This window comes from Triturus cristatus, chromosome 8 (assembly GCF_964204655.1).
Source record: "Triturus cristatus chromosome 8, aTriCri1.1, whole genome shotgun sequence".
Lineage (NCBI taxonomy): Eukaryota > Metazoa > Chordata > Amphibia > Caudata > Salamandridae > Triturus > Triturus cristatus.
This window is the reverse complement of record NC_140591.1, coordinates 742288804-742302765: the sequence shown is the minus strand read 5'-3', so window position 1 is coordinate 742302765 and position 13962 is coordinate 742288804. Positions and strand designations below refer to the sequence as shown.

Genomic DNA, 13962 nt, shown 5'->3' with positions numbered 1-13962 from the left:
TGTCATGTAGTTTGGCTGCATAGAGGATGGCTTTGCTATCTCGATGATTGAACATCCACACTCTTATTTTTGTGGGCAAGGGCTGGTCTCGCTGGTTGCAACGGGGCTCTGTGGGCCTATGCAATTGCAAAAAAGTTTGAGAGGCCCTTTGGTTTGAGTGTTTGTATGATGAAGTCCACTACATATAGTTCAAAGTTGGGCCCTTACACTTGATTGTATAATTATATTACTTTTTGTGAACACCTTTCAGAGTCCTCCAGTCTTGCCTGAGCAATGTCACTTTCCTTGTGAAGTCAGTTGACCATGACCCAGAGGCCCTTTTGTTCTTTTATTAAGGCAAGATGTTTTTCTACCTGTGAGACTGTATCACCCTTCTTTCTGATATCTCCTCTCAGAGGAGGTTAACTTAATAGCCACTGAGCCAATTTTAGGCTGCAATTATTGCTTAAATTTGTGTATTGCTGACGTAATATCCTTTAGGGAGGATTCCATTTCTTCTGTGCCCTCCTCTGCATCTCCTTGAGGCGAGGCCACTGCCATCAATGGGACACTATGACTGCCAGTTCACAGCACAGCAGATCTGTCCATCTTATTGTGTTGGCCATTCTTACCTCCCCTGTGGTAGCCCATTTTGATTCCGACAACTGCAGGCAGGCTGTACAGCAGTTAAATTAAAACTAAACAACCTCAGTTTTAGTGGAGGTGGAACTAACTCAAGAAAAAGCGGTGCTCACCTTTGCCTACCTGGGATGGGTGGGAGAATGGGTGATGCACTCTCTCCATGTTAAAGTGGTGGTGCTCATTCTGGGGCCCGCAGTGACCGCCCCATTCACTGCCTCTATTAGAACAGCACAACCAGGCCTGCTGCACTGTGCTCCCTTCAGTAGACAAGTGCCCATAGATTTGCTGCGCTGCAAAAGGTGAACAGATTGCTATGTGGAAAGATCAATGTGAAAATATGGACAGCAGGTTAGCGGCTACACTGCTAGTAAGTATGCTGTCTTTGACAAAGGATGCTCTTTTCTTCTCCTTTTAGCACCCTTTCTGTTTCTGGAATTAAAGTCCCAGGACCGGCAGCACTCTTGGGTGGGGTCTGGGCTTATAAGAAGTAACCCCGTCCATGCACACGGGATCACTATTGACTAGATGAACTTCCTGAAAGTCGTTTTCTCTCTCTCTATGGCAGTTTCCTAGGCAAAGCAGTGGCATTACAAACTCTGGATGTAGTCCACCGCATCTCCTGATTCTGCAGCCTCACAGCCTTAACAAAACCAGTCTCATAAGTAAAAACTAAATTTTGAGCTATTGCGTGAAGAATTTCAATTCTATTAAGGACATGGAGGAGAGGGTTAGGCTTCTCTTTCTTTACTTAAGCATTACAGCGGCCAATGAAAACTTTAAACTACAAAACCCAATCGGCTTTGCCACTCCTTCTCCCCCTCAATCACAGGTCACCCCATAGGGTATATATACAACAGTGTCACCATAGTCCGTGCTCTTTCTTTGCCAACCAACATTTTAAGTCCATGAACATTGACCCCATAGAAACAGAAGTCCGCCAGCCATCGGACATCGTTCACGAACCAGCTCCCATGAACGAAGATGAAACTCCTGCGTCATCAACATGTACAGCAGCAGCCGCACTTCAAGACCCTTCAGGTCACTTTGGTCTCAGATCCTGAAAAGAGAACAAAAGCCATAATATCTCACTTCCAGGAACTATATTACAAACAATGGGGGGGGGGGAGAATATCAAATCACAACAATCATATTGTTAATATAACAAAACATGTATCCAATATACACACATGAACAATAGTTATGACTAATCATATCCTAGGGTGGGATAATCCTCGCTTCCATGTCCTTACTAGAATCGAAAATTCTTGACACAAAAGTTAGACTTTTTTTTATTCCGTGTCAAGAACCTAGGCTTCAAGTTATGCTAGTTTTAAGTTGAGTCACCACATTAGAATCAACATCAACAATTGGCTTATGATGAAATACTTTAAATGTTGAATCAGAGGACCAATCAGCTGTAGCCATAATCTCCTCCAAGCGAGAACCAGTAATACAACCTTTTGAGGTCACAGCCCCCCTCAATGAATGAGTTCCAAAGATGGAGACATCAATACCAGCTTCGGACAATAACTACTTAACCCATCAGGCCAAGGTCGCTGAAGAGACCGGGCGGAAAGGTTTCTGCAAAGAAATCAACAATTGACCTGCCACATAATTTTTTAATTCACGAGTACAATCCTCATAACATCTTCAACATTTTACAACACAGTTTTTGATGATGTGGAAAAGCAGGATAACTCACATCTGGAATTTGTCTTAGTGTGCTTAGAGATTGCAAAAGAGGACCCCGAAAGGGTAAATACTCAACCTGCCAAATCCAAGGCCTTACATCAGAGACTTGTCTTCAAGGAAATACTGCACAACAGCAAAGTGAGTTTCACCAAAAATTGTTTGTGCGAAGGACCTTAATTTTCAGGATAATCCCTGAGAAAACAGAGTATGATATCAACATCCCACCCCATGGAATACCTTGGTTTTGGTGGACAAACCTCAAGAGTTTATAAACAAGAGGGTGCTCTCCCAGAGGTTTACCAACCAGATGAGGATAAACAGCCCATATAGCTAAACCAAAGTGATTAACCGTCCTATATGCCAGCCCCTGACTTGCCAAATAAGTTAGAAAATTTGAAATCATATGAATGCCTGATCCAAGGGGATCTACCTCTCATTCACACCAACAAACCCACCAACGCCAAGCTGATTCGTAACGCTTGTGTGTAGAGGGAGCCCAAGATTGTGACACGAAAAACATTGCGTCCTGAGAAACTCCCAGCACTTGCCAGCATCGCCAGAAATACTCCAGGCCATGAGGGACAACTACCTCTGCATCACTAATGGGTGTGGTAATCCAATTGGATCCCAAAGTTCCAGGAATGAGAAAGGTCGCACCAGACCTGCACATGACAGGGTTAACGTCACTAGAAACCATGACTTGCCTTCCAATAGGGGGTGAACAAAATAATCTCTGCTCCTTGACAGCGAACTTGCGCCAGCACTCGCTGAATCATGGCTAATGGGGGAAACACAAAGTTTGCCCGTTGACCAGGATTGAAGAAAAGCATCTGAGCTGAGCGCTCTGGGATTCAACCTCTAGCTGTAAAAGAGGGTTTGTTGCGCATACAGTTGGGACACAAAGAGATCCATTAAACACTGACCTAATTTCAAGTCCAGTTGTTGAAACATCCTGGGTTGAAGTCCCCAGTTGTTGTAAGCCCAAAGAAAATGAGAGTTCCAATCTGCCACCACATTGGAACTGCCCAGAATGTATTCCTCTGTCACCAAAAATGATGTTAAAGGGAATAATGCCAGAAGTCTCTGGCTATCTCTGCCAGGAGACAGGACCTCGTGCCCCCAAAACGATTAATGTACTTTAGAGCCGACACACTGTCCATATGCAATAGGATGCAACAACTTGTTTTCCTCAGGGACAGAGTCCGAAAAGCGAAGGAGTTTCAGGCAATTGATATGAAAGTAATGTTCTTCTGGGGACCCACTGATCCCTATCTCCACTGAGCCGCAACCGGCTCCCCAGCCCCATCAACTGGCATCCAATTCCATCACTGCCTACAGGAGTGATGCAAAAATGGCTTTGCCGTTCCATGCATCCATGTGATCTAGCCACCATTACATTTCCGTCCTGGCTTTCATGGACAATACAGTCTGTTCCGTGTAAGCTAAACCCCTGTGAAGATGTAATATCTTAAACAGTTGCAGACCCCGATAATGCAGAGGGCCCGGGAATATCACCTGAATCGAAGAGGCCAAAAGACACACCGGGTGAGCCAGAATCCTCAAGGATATAGTTGGAAAGGCAAGTGCTCTCCTCAACTCTTCCTTGATCAAAATCCGCTTTTTTAACAGAAGCAATAGTTGTGTCAAAATTGAGTCCACTTGGAACCCCAAAAACTCCATAGTTTGGGATGGTATGATGACAGACTTGTGCGAAATGATGTAATGTACAGAAATGATGCCAGTGATTTCAAAAGAACAATAGTCAGCACCTCTGCATGGTTTGCAAATGTAAGTCACAAAATGTCCATTTGCGTGCTCAATGTTATGCACCGTGCCATCCACAATGCTACTCAATATGGGGAGAAATAAACAATTCCTCCAAACACATCTCTCAATGAAACTTGGGTAACAGAGCACAGCACAAAAAGGTTCAAACTGGCAAACAACAACCAGTAAGGTGTTTAATACAGAACTCAAAAATAGTAGGTGTTTTGAATAACAGTTTCCAAGTCTGGAAAAATAATATCTAGAAACTGCACCCAGACTGGTAACTATTTTTATTGAGTGCGGAGGGAGCCATCCCAAAACTCTCCTAGGGCAGTGCCCTTGACTGCCCGTTTACTTGCCCATTGGGTGTTCCAGGGACTGGTGAATAGTCCGTTCGGAGTAGCACAGGGCAAGGAGCTGATCGTACTGTAATTATCTACGATCGGCTGCTCGCGCATGCGCAAACCGGGTAGCACTAAAAATGGGACTTCCCCTGTAGAACGTGCGATGCGCATCTGTCCCGCTCCCACTCCATGGATATGTGTGGGTGTCAACAAGCCTAGTTCATGCGTGTAAGCGCAGTGCCCTTATGGAAAATGTTGACAAGCAAAGGGCTTAAGTGAATACAAGTAACACATACACAGTAAATAAATCTTAAGAAATAAATATACTTAACTGGCTGCTGCAGCAGCAAAAAAAGAGGACGGACTTTGGTGCCACTGTTATGTATACACCCTATGGGGTGACTTGTGATTGGTGGAGAGAAGGGGTGGCAAAGCTTACTGGGTTATGTAGTTTAAAGTTTTATTGGCTGTTGCTTAAGTAAAGAAAGAGAAGCATAAGCTGAAGCCTCCGTTCCTGACATAGAATTAGAAGACAGGTCTAGTCTTCGGTGGTAAGCTAATTTTTGCCCGAGGTAAAGGTCTCAGGCTGAAATTCAGGTTGGGCACACATTCTCGTTTTCTCCCTGTTTGTTATAAGCTACTGGGCCAATTCTAGATCTACAGTCAAGCTAATTAGGCGACTTGCAGTGGTTAACACGCATTGGTCAAAGTATACAAGATTTTATCCATACTGAAAAGATCGCATTGTGCAGTATATGTGAATAGTCTATGGTGCTTTTAACAAGGAGAGTTTCTTTGGAGATTGTGCAACAGTCAATGAGAGTGTAGTTAACTCTGAGGTTATCCCTCATTCATATAGTGACACAAGAGAGTAAAACTGGGCTGATGCAATGTTCGACTGTCAATCGAAACCAGATGTGGATTCCCCAGGCAGACCGAGTCACAGGATGGTAAAGCAAGAAAATGACCACTTTCTAAAAGTGATGATTATCCACAACAGGGGCATCCCCACTCCCCAGAACCTGCGGCAAAAAAATATAACAGCTATTTCAGGGAGAAATGTATGTGAGAAATGTGAAACTAACCACCCCAGAAGAGTTTGTCAGAAAATATCACAATGAAGAATACAAACAATATATAGAAAAGTACAAATGAAAAAGTACAGACAGACCAAAAAGTTTTTGGGAAAAAAGCTTTTTGTTACTGAGATAATTTTTTATAAAGCATTAACTATATCAAAAAAGTAATACAAACGTACAAATGGTGCTCATAAAGTTGCACATCACAATATAATACAAATTACAGTCTAAACAGAAAACAAACACAATGGCAGGTGAAAAATAATACAAAAAGTGTCCGATGCATATAACTGGATAAATAATGCAATAAATACATCCTCTTAGGTGCGAGAGGGAACGTCAACAGCGTTTTGACCGTATCAATTTAATAGGTCATAATCAGGACACAAGGTGAAGATTTTGAAAGCAACCATCAGAAACCATAAGCGACGCAATAAATGGTCACATCAAAAATCCAAGTTCATTTAGATGCCTCATCTTGATCGTAGGACTCTAGGAACTGTAGCCCCAAGTTATATCATAAATGAGGAATTCAATTCCAAGCTCGGATTAACGATATTCGCATGACCGCATCCAAAAACAGCAGTGATTCATCGTGGACGGAGAACACAGCAAACTGGCTCGCAAATTGAATTATCGCTTGGTGAATTGTCAAAGTCCATAACATTGAAACGCATTGGCACATTATAACTTTTGAGAAGCTGATCACAATCAACGTGTTTGTATTGATAAAATGGATGTCAATAGGCACAAGATACACTTGCATACAGAAACAAAATCGCATCACTATTAGCAAATTCGCTGGACGTAAACTCTTTATCAACCCAGACTCAGAAATATGTGGTCAGGCAGGCTCTGAGACCTAGGCCTTGGGTTACTGATTGACAGGTGACAGGTGGGGTGGCACGTAGCCAGCAGACAAACATGCAAACAGGAAACTCAGCTCAATCCCAGAGGCAAGCACAGTGACACCACAATTGTCCAGGTAGATTGGTCCCGATAAAACACACATGGCCAGAAGGGTGCGCGAGTTTCCAAAACACCATAAAATCAGATACCACATGAAGTTAGGAGCACACAGACAATCAGGAAACAGCATACAAAGTACACGCAGTGACAATGGGCATCTCATGCCAGACATTTGGTCATGTTACCCACTGGCCTCCATTGTATCCACGCAAGGAAGGTCAAGGACCACCTGAATTTGTTACCAGGGGCCTAATTTACAACTCCACAGACAAGGCTCACAGTCTTTTACCAAATAAGGTTCATTGGAAGCACTTTATGATACCCAGAGATGTGTATAAAAATACATTCAAATTTATTGCACTTTGAGACAGTATTTAGACCCGCTTTTGTAACTGTGCTATTGGCCAAAGTGTTTAATTAAACCAACTGTTCCAATCTTGCCAAACACCTCTTGTCTTTTGTTTTTTTCAAGGTAAATTCATATTCAAGCAACATATGGACTTTTAACCTAATATAAATTCAGCAGGAAATAAGACAAAGAAGTAGATTGCCCTCATTACGGACAACATGAACTGTATTTTTATATTCTTATATTGTAAAAGAAGCAATTCTCCGCATTACTAATAATGAGGAGCATGAACATATTAGATGAACTCTGAACCTGTTGCAAATTTAGCAGGGAATAGCTTTTATGACAAGAAAGTACATTTCCCTCATTAGGGACCACAATAACTATATTTTTATGTTCTCATACTAGGGATGAAGCAATTATCTATTTTTATTCACAACATTTCTGTGGAAGAACACAGAAAGAGTCAATATTTGTGATTGTTGTATGTTATGTTCATATATATTTTAAAGAGATGATAGATCAAAAATCTATCATCTCTATAAAATTGTTTTTCAGTCACATAGTAGCTAACATAGAATGAATGCATAAAATTAGAACAGCATAAAAAACTTAGGAGTTAACACATAGAATAAAGTCCATGCGTTACAACAACCAAAGTGTTAGAGAAGTTATGACCTGGTAAGGTTACTGTTTGTGTATGCATTTATACTGCCCCCTCAAAGTCCAGCACACCGGATGCGTGTGGATCAACAGATTGTCATGGATTTGGAGAGGCGGGTGGTTAAGGAGAGGAGCAGTACACTCAAGTTTCTAGCAAGCCGCCATCTTGAATAGAAGTCGATACTCTATTTTTATCTAGCTCACACCAAACTTGGATCTTATTCTAATAGGACATAGTAGGATCTTTCTCATGGTGTCTTCAAGCTTAAAAGTATTGTGTTAATACAATTATATGCCTTATGGGTATGTTTCCTCTTGGGGAGGGAGAGAGATGACAGACTCTTGGGATCAGATAAAAGGTGCCAAGGTCTATGCATGGAATGAGAGTGGATCTGGGGTTTTGTGGGGGGTATTAGAGCAAAGCTTCAGGTCTGTGCAGGGCAGTGTATGGAACCGGGGTCTGTGAGGTGTATTAGGCTGGAGCCTAAGGTCTGTGCATGACTGGGGAGAGGTTTGGGATGTGTACAGAGCAGGAAAGTTGAGTTGGTTCTGCAAGTGGTAGGCTAGCAGGGACAAGGTCCAGTGGAATCTTGGTAGGGTAGGAGTTGGGCTGTTACTTGGGAGGAGAGCTGAGCAGGGACTCTGTGCGAGGTGGATAGACAGGGCTAGGGTCCAGTGAAGTCTGAGCAAGGCAGATGAGTGGGTCCGGGGACCAGAGCTCATTCAGGCTGACCCCAACCAATGGCAGAACCTGAGGTCCAGAGGTGAATTTGAGGCAACATTGGCAACTCTTCAGCCTTTTGTTTAGTTGTAAGCAATACCGTCCGGAGAGGCTTTGGCCACTGACATTGTTAGATGCCCCTAGCCATACCAAGCATCCTAGCCAGGAGAAGAGCTCTCACAGCCAATGGCTGCACCGGAAACTTCTGCCCATGTTTGGGACAGAGCATGCCCAGGGTCCTGGGCTCACTGTGCCCCTGGATTCAAGCTAGCCTGGCTGATGAAGGATGATATCCCAAAACAGGCCCCGGTATGCTTGTTTCTAGTCCAGGGAGGACCTGGCTTGGCAGTTCAGGCTAGACTGTTCCCATGAGGAGGAGTGTCAAGACTGATTTGCATATTGCTATCTCTAAACTAGTGTGGCATGGTGATCAAAAGAATGATGGATTTAACACAGAACTCTTGACTGGGGGTGAATGTTTGATTTGTTCCACATTCACTCCATCATTGTATGTCTTTCACTTTCTAAAAGTGGCACTTTTAAACTAGTAATGTTAAATCCAACTTTACCATTAAAGAGGATTTATCATTACAATTCTAAAGATATAAAACATGATGAGGCTACTCCTTTCTGATCAGAAATTACAGTTTAAAAGTTTTTTAAGCAATTCCCAATGAGAGGGAAAATTAGATGTTTATCACAACTAGGAAATTCAAAACCTATCGGTGCATGTCTTACCTTTTACTTACAGAGCACCCTGCCCTTGGGGCAACCTAGTGCCTACCTTAGGAGTTATATTTGTGTAATAAATGGGGAGTTTAAGGCTTGGCAAGTAGTTTTAAATGCCAAGTCGAAGTGAAAGTATACTACATACACAGGCCATGCAATGACAGGCCTTAGACAGGTTTTAAAGGCTATTTGTTTGGGTGGCACAATCAGTGCAGCCAGCCCACTAGTAGTTTTTAGATTACAGGCCCTGGGTATAAGGTACACTGATTTACAAGGGACTTATAAGTAAACTAAATATGCCAATTGAGTATAAAATGATGTCACCATGTTTAGGGGAGAAGCATATGCTCTTTAGCACTGGTCAGCAGCAGTAAAGTCCTCATGGTCCTATTGCCAACAAGAAGATACAGCAAAAAACAGAAGGTAAGCAGGCAAAACATTTGGGGGAAGGCCACCCTAAGGATGACAGATATAACAGTCATAGAACTCCTTAGTGATTTGCAATATACTCATATAGTACAGCAGAGGGCACTTTATCCCATATATAAACTATACATGGCAATAATAGATTACTGCTTGCATTAAGCATAAAATAACACACCTCAGATAGTTTGAACTGTGTACAGAATACAAATACAGCAAAAGAACTACAAGTAAAAACAAAAATTTGCTCATCCTGATGTCTTCTGCAGTGGTTTGGCTAATACCGGTCTCCGCCATCTTCTTACTGATCAAAAATTAAAATGTCGGGACGTGGTCTGTTAATGAGAGAAGAGGGCCACTTGAGCTGCGAGTTCTGCTCTGAGATGGGCTCCGAGCAGAGGCAGCGGCCTTCCCGAAGTGGCTGGGGGCATACTATACACTTCTCCCCCACTGTCTAGGCACCTGGGTAACAGCAGCTCGGAGACCGGCACCGACAAATGGCACACCTGAGCGAAAATACCCTGGCAGCCGGGAGGGAACACCGGGCCTAGAGGCATGAGAGGAGCCTTAGCCCTCATGTAAGTGACCGGCTCTGCCCTCCACCCAACAACTCTGCAACCTGGGGATTGACCTCCGCACCACAGCGGGTACGCACCAGAGGCCTGCGTTTGGCCCGCGGACACAGCAGGCAAAGTCATTCTTCACTGCCCTCGGCAGGGGACTCTTTGAGCTTTTCTTGCCCCGTACTTACCCCCAGAGTGCAGCCAAACGACAGACACCTACCTGGCTCCGTTGTGAAAAGGATGGTGCCCCCGCTGCTGCCGTATCCTGTGTCTCTGCCAGTTGCCATGGATCTTCGTGCTTGGCCAGGTAGTCCCAAGCATGAAGATCCATGGCAACTGGCGGAGACACAGGATACGGCAGCAGTGGGGGAACCGTCCTTTTGACAACGGAGCGAACTTGCCCCTTATCCTGGACAAAGTAACCAGCGGCACTTTACACTGCTTCGGAGACAGTGTCCTGGAAGTCAGCTTCGGTGCACCCGGCACCACGCTCCGGGAATTCGGAAGGCCCACAAACAGCCTCAGACAAGCTGGGAAGACCCCAAGGACCTTGTACTGGGACCCCTCAACGTCTAGAGCCAACGCGTCTAACGGGAGGTGAGAAGTGAAACCGGAAGGGGGCACAACATAAGGTGGCCCCCTGCTCTTACCTCCCCCCCGACCGGCATCCAGATGCCTGGGAGCAGGACAGGAGGGTAGACCTCATAGTAGACAGAGCTGATGCTGGGGCCCCTCCCACAGCCCCCACACCATCTCATGCTTAGGAGGTTAATGGCGAGTTGAACATCTTCCCTTGGATGACTTGTGAAACCCTGCCCATAGGGCTGGTGCCAAGGTCAGGCAGATCCCCACATTGACATTGGACTTTAGGAACAACTACAGATAGTGGATCTCCATGCACCACTGGGCAATTGGAAAGAAAGTGATCCGCATTTCCCATCACTCACTCTTAGGCTACCCACCACACTGTAACCTGTATTCCACGCTGCACAACCCCAGCAGAAAACAGAGACCGTAATGACAAAAAAGTGCACAGGAAGAGTAGGAAAGGGGGACCACATGCTCATCACCTCTAGGAGCTTCAATGAGTCTACAGATCCTCTAAGTAATAAGCCAGTCCTCGGCAGCAAATCGGAGCTGAACACCACTCTCAGGTCCTCCAACGTGGTGAATGGAGGGGCTCCTAACAAAAGGCTAACAACAGACAGCACACCCTCCCACGCCAGTCTCTAGGGGCCACCACGAAGTAACCATCTAACCGAGACACAGCTAGTTCTTCACAGGTGCATCACTGACCTCACTCTGCAACAATCAGGTTCACCAAAGCGCCAAACTGGAGCACCATCCTGTGAACAGGGGCAAATGTCCACTATCAAGCACGCGAGTAAGTCCTCCAGGCAACTCCTATTTACAGAAGCACTCAAGCAGCCACACAATATGAGCGCAAAGGGTGCTCCCCCCCCCCCATGAGGGGCCCATCTCAGCTCCCACGAACACCCACACAGGGCAAAATCATGGACTGTATCTTGCAGGAAATTTTGGCTGTAAGGAACTCCTGGATGGGGAGTTAAGCAGAGAGGAGATTACGCAAGCAGTAGCAAGATTACAAGTCCCCTGGTGAAGACGGTTTTCCAGCAGAGTTCTATCATTGGGCAGGAGAGGAAATTGCTGACACTACAGACGGCATTCCAGGAGGTGGAACACACGTCTGCTATGGGTCCCCTCTCCAACAGGGCAGTGATTACAGTCCTACCCAAATGATGGAAAGAGCCCCTGCTGTGTGGTAGCTACCGACCCATCTCCTTACTGAACTTGGATATAAAAATCCTGGCCAGCGTCTTGACCTCCCACCTGCGTAAAGTGCTCCCCTCCCTGGTACACCAAACACAAGTAGGCCGCGTACCAGGCCGCTCCTCCAGGAATCACCTACACACATTAGCCCACATGCTATGGGCTTCCAAAGGTCTCCGGATTGGCGCGTTGGCACTCTCACTCAACATGGAAAGGCATTTAATCGCATCAAATGGAATTATCTCTTTAAGGTAATGGAGGGCTTTGGCATGGGTGATAAATTCATCCCCAAGGTGAGACTACTATACGACAATCTGACTGCAAAGGTAAACTGTGGAGGCTTCCTATCAGACCCGTTTCCCTTATTGAAGGGGGACATGTCCAGAATGCCCCCACTCCTCTTTCTCCTATCCATGGAGCGCCTGGCATCTACCATACGCAACTCGGCCAGCGTCACAGGCATATGCCTACCGACAGGTGGCTCCAAACTTTACCTCTACGTAGACAACCTCTTGCTCACTCTCACGCACCTACACCATTCTCTGCCATCTCTGCTTCAGATCATGGATGACTTTTCATCCTTTTCTGGTTATAAAACAAACTGGGATAAGAGTGAAGCACTTCCCATCTCAGACAGCACAACAAAGGCAGCCATACATGGGTACCCTTTCCATTGGAAACCCTCACGCCTTAGTACCTGGGGATTCTGGTGAATAAAGGTATGGTGGGGATGGTCTCGGATAACCTTAACCCACTTACTCAGATGAAATGAGATTTTGAAAAATGGACTGTACTAGGCTTTCCATGTTGGGCAGAGTGCAAGTTGTATGCAATGGTAACCCTCCCATGCTTTCTTTATACCCTTTGTAATGCTCCCCACCCAGGTGCCTATCATACGTTATGCCTCATTGACTCCAGGATGAAATCCTTTTTGTGGGGTTCCTTGAGACCTCGGCTGACCCCGTTAAAATTGAAGGCCCGTCGTACCAGCGGGGGACTGGGCCTCCCGTCCATAGACCACTATGCTCTTGCCCTCCAGCTTTCCCAGTTGGCATATATGCTGCAAGGGGTCCAAGAGACACCGCAATGGGTACATATTGAACAGCATCTGCTGTCTGCAGATGTAGACCTCTCTGCTTTATACGAGACAGGAACATGCCAGCAGGACCCCACCCACCCTGTACTATCTGCCATACACAAGGCCTGGCAGTGAACACATCACCTGCTAGGTTAGAACCCACGACTCCACAAGGAAGCCCCCCTATAGGGGAATACTGGCATATGTATTAATGGACAGATACTATCCTGGCCCTGGTGGAAAGCAGTGGGTATATACACTCTCAATCAGCTCCTCAATGACAGACTTGAAATCATTTGCAAAGCTAAGGTAGGAGTTTGGGCCCCCCGCACCACAATCTTGGAGATTCATTCAACGACAGCACTGCCTGCAGAAATACCTAGGCTCGCGTCCTTGGTTCCTGTCAGCCTCTGCAGTGGTGCCACACCTATATGCATGGGGGAAGCACAAAGGGGTAATGTCTGGACTATATGGGGTATTTTCCTCCCATCTTTTCTCACAACCCCTGTAGCGAGCTCTATGTGCCAGATGGCAAACCAGATTATCAGTTTCCTATGAGGAGGATGAGTGGGCAGAAGCCCTAGATAGAGGCGCCAGGGAGGCGCATTTGAAGTTCTGTCTTTTTAAGAGCCTGCATGTCTGGCACTGGACACCAATGAAACTGCATAGAGCAGGTCTACTTCTGCATGCAAACTGTTGGAGGTGTGTGAAAACATGCTGTGACTCAACACATACTATATGTGAATGCCCATCGGTGCAACCCTTCTGGAGCTTTGTGGACAAAACCTGTGCACTTCTATGCCCCTAAACCTACCACTCACCCCCTCCGCCATACTCCTACATGACCTATGGAACTTGTTGGAGCTAACAAAGTCGCAATGCCACCTCTTCCACACGGCGCTGGCCACTGCTAAAATATGTTTTCTTCGACAATGGAGGTCACCACCGCCACCATCATAGGAGGCCTGGCTACTGACTATGATACGCACTGCCTCACACGAACGAGTCATATACAACCTACAAGACCAAACTGACCGGTTTTTACAGGCGTGGGCACCCTTCTTGCATACATAGGAGAATAACAGAAATGATCACATAACAGGGAGCTCTGATCCTCTCCCCCCACTTACCATACCTTTACCCTCCCCCACAGAAACCACAACAACAACAGCA

The 13962-nt window shown here is 45.5% G+C and overlaps 1 protein-coding gene across 1 annotated transcript in view; it reads right to left on the bottom strand.

Annotated features, from left to right (window-relative positions):
• Positions 1–1350: 1350 nt before the first annotated feature.
• Positions 1351–13962, bottom strand: part of LOC146805001 (arylsulfatase D-like) — a 439444-nt gene continuing 426832 nt past the window's right edge. Inside the window, exon 12 of the mRNA XM_085622146.1 lies at positions 1351–1678. The gene's annotated coding sequence lies outside the window, so the exon portion shown is untranslated. The remainder of the gene's footprint in view (positions 1679–13962) is intronic.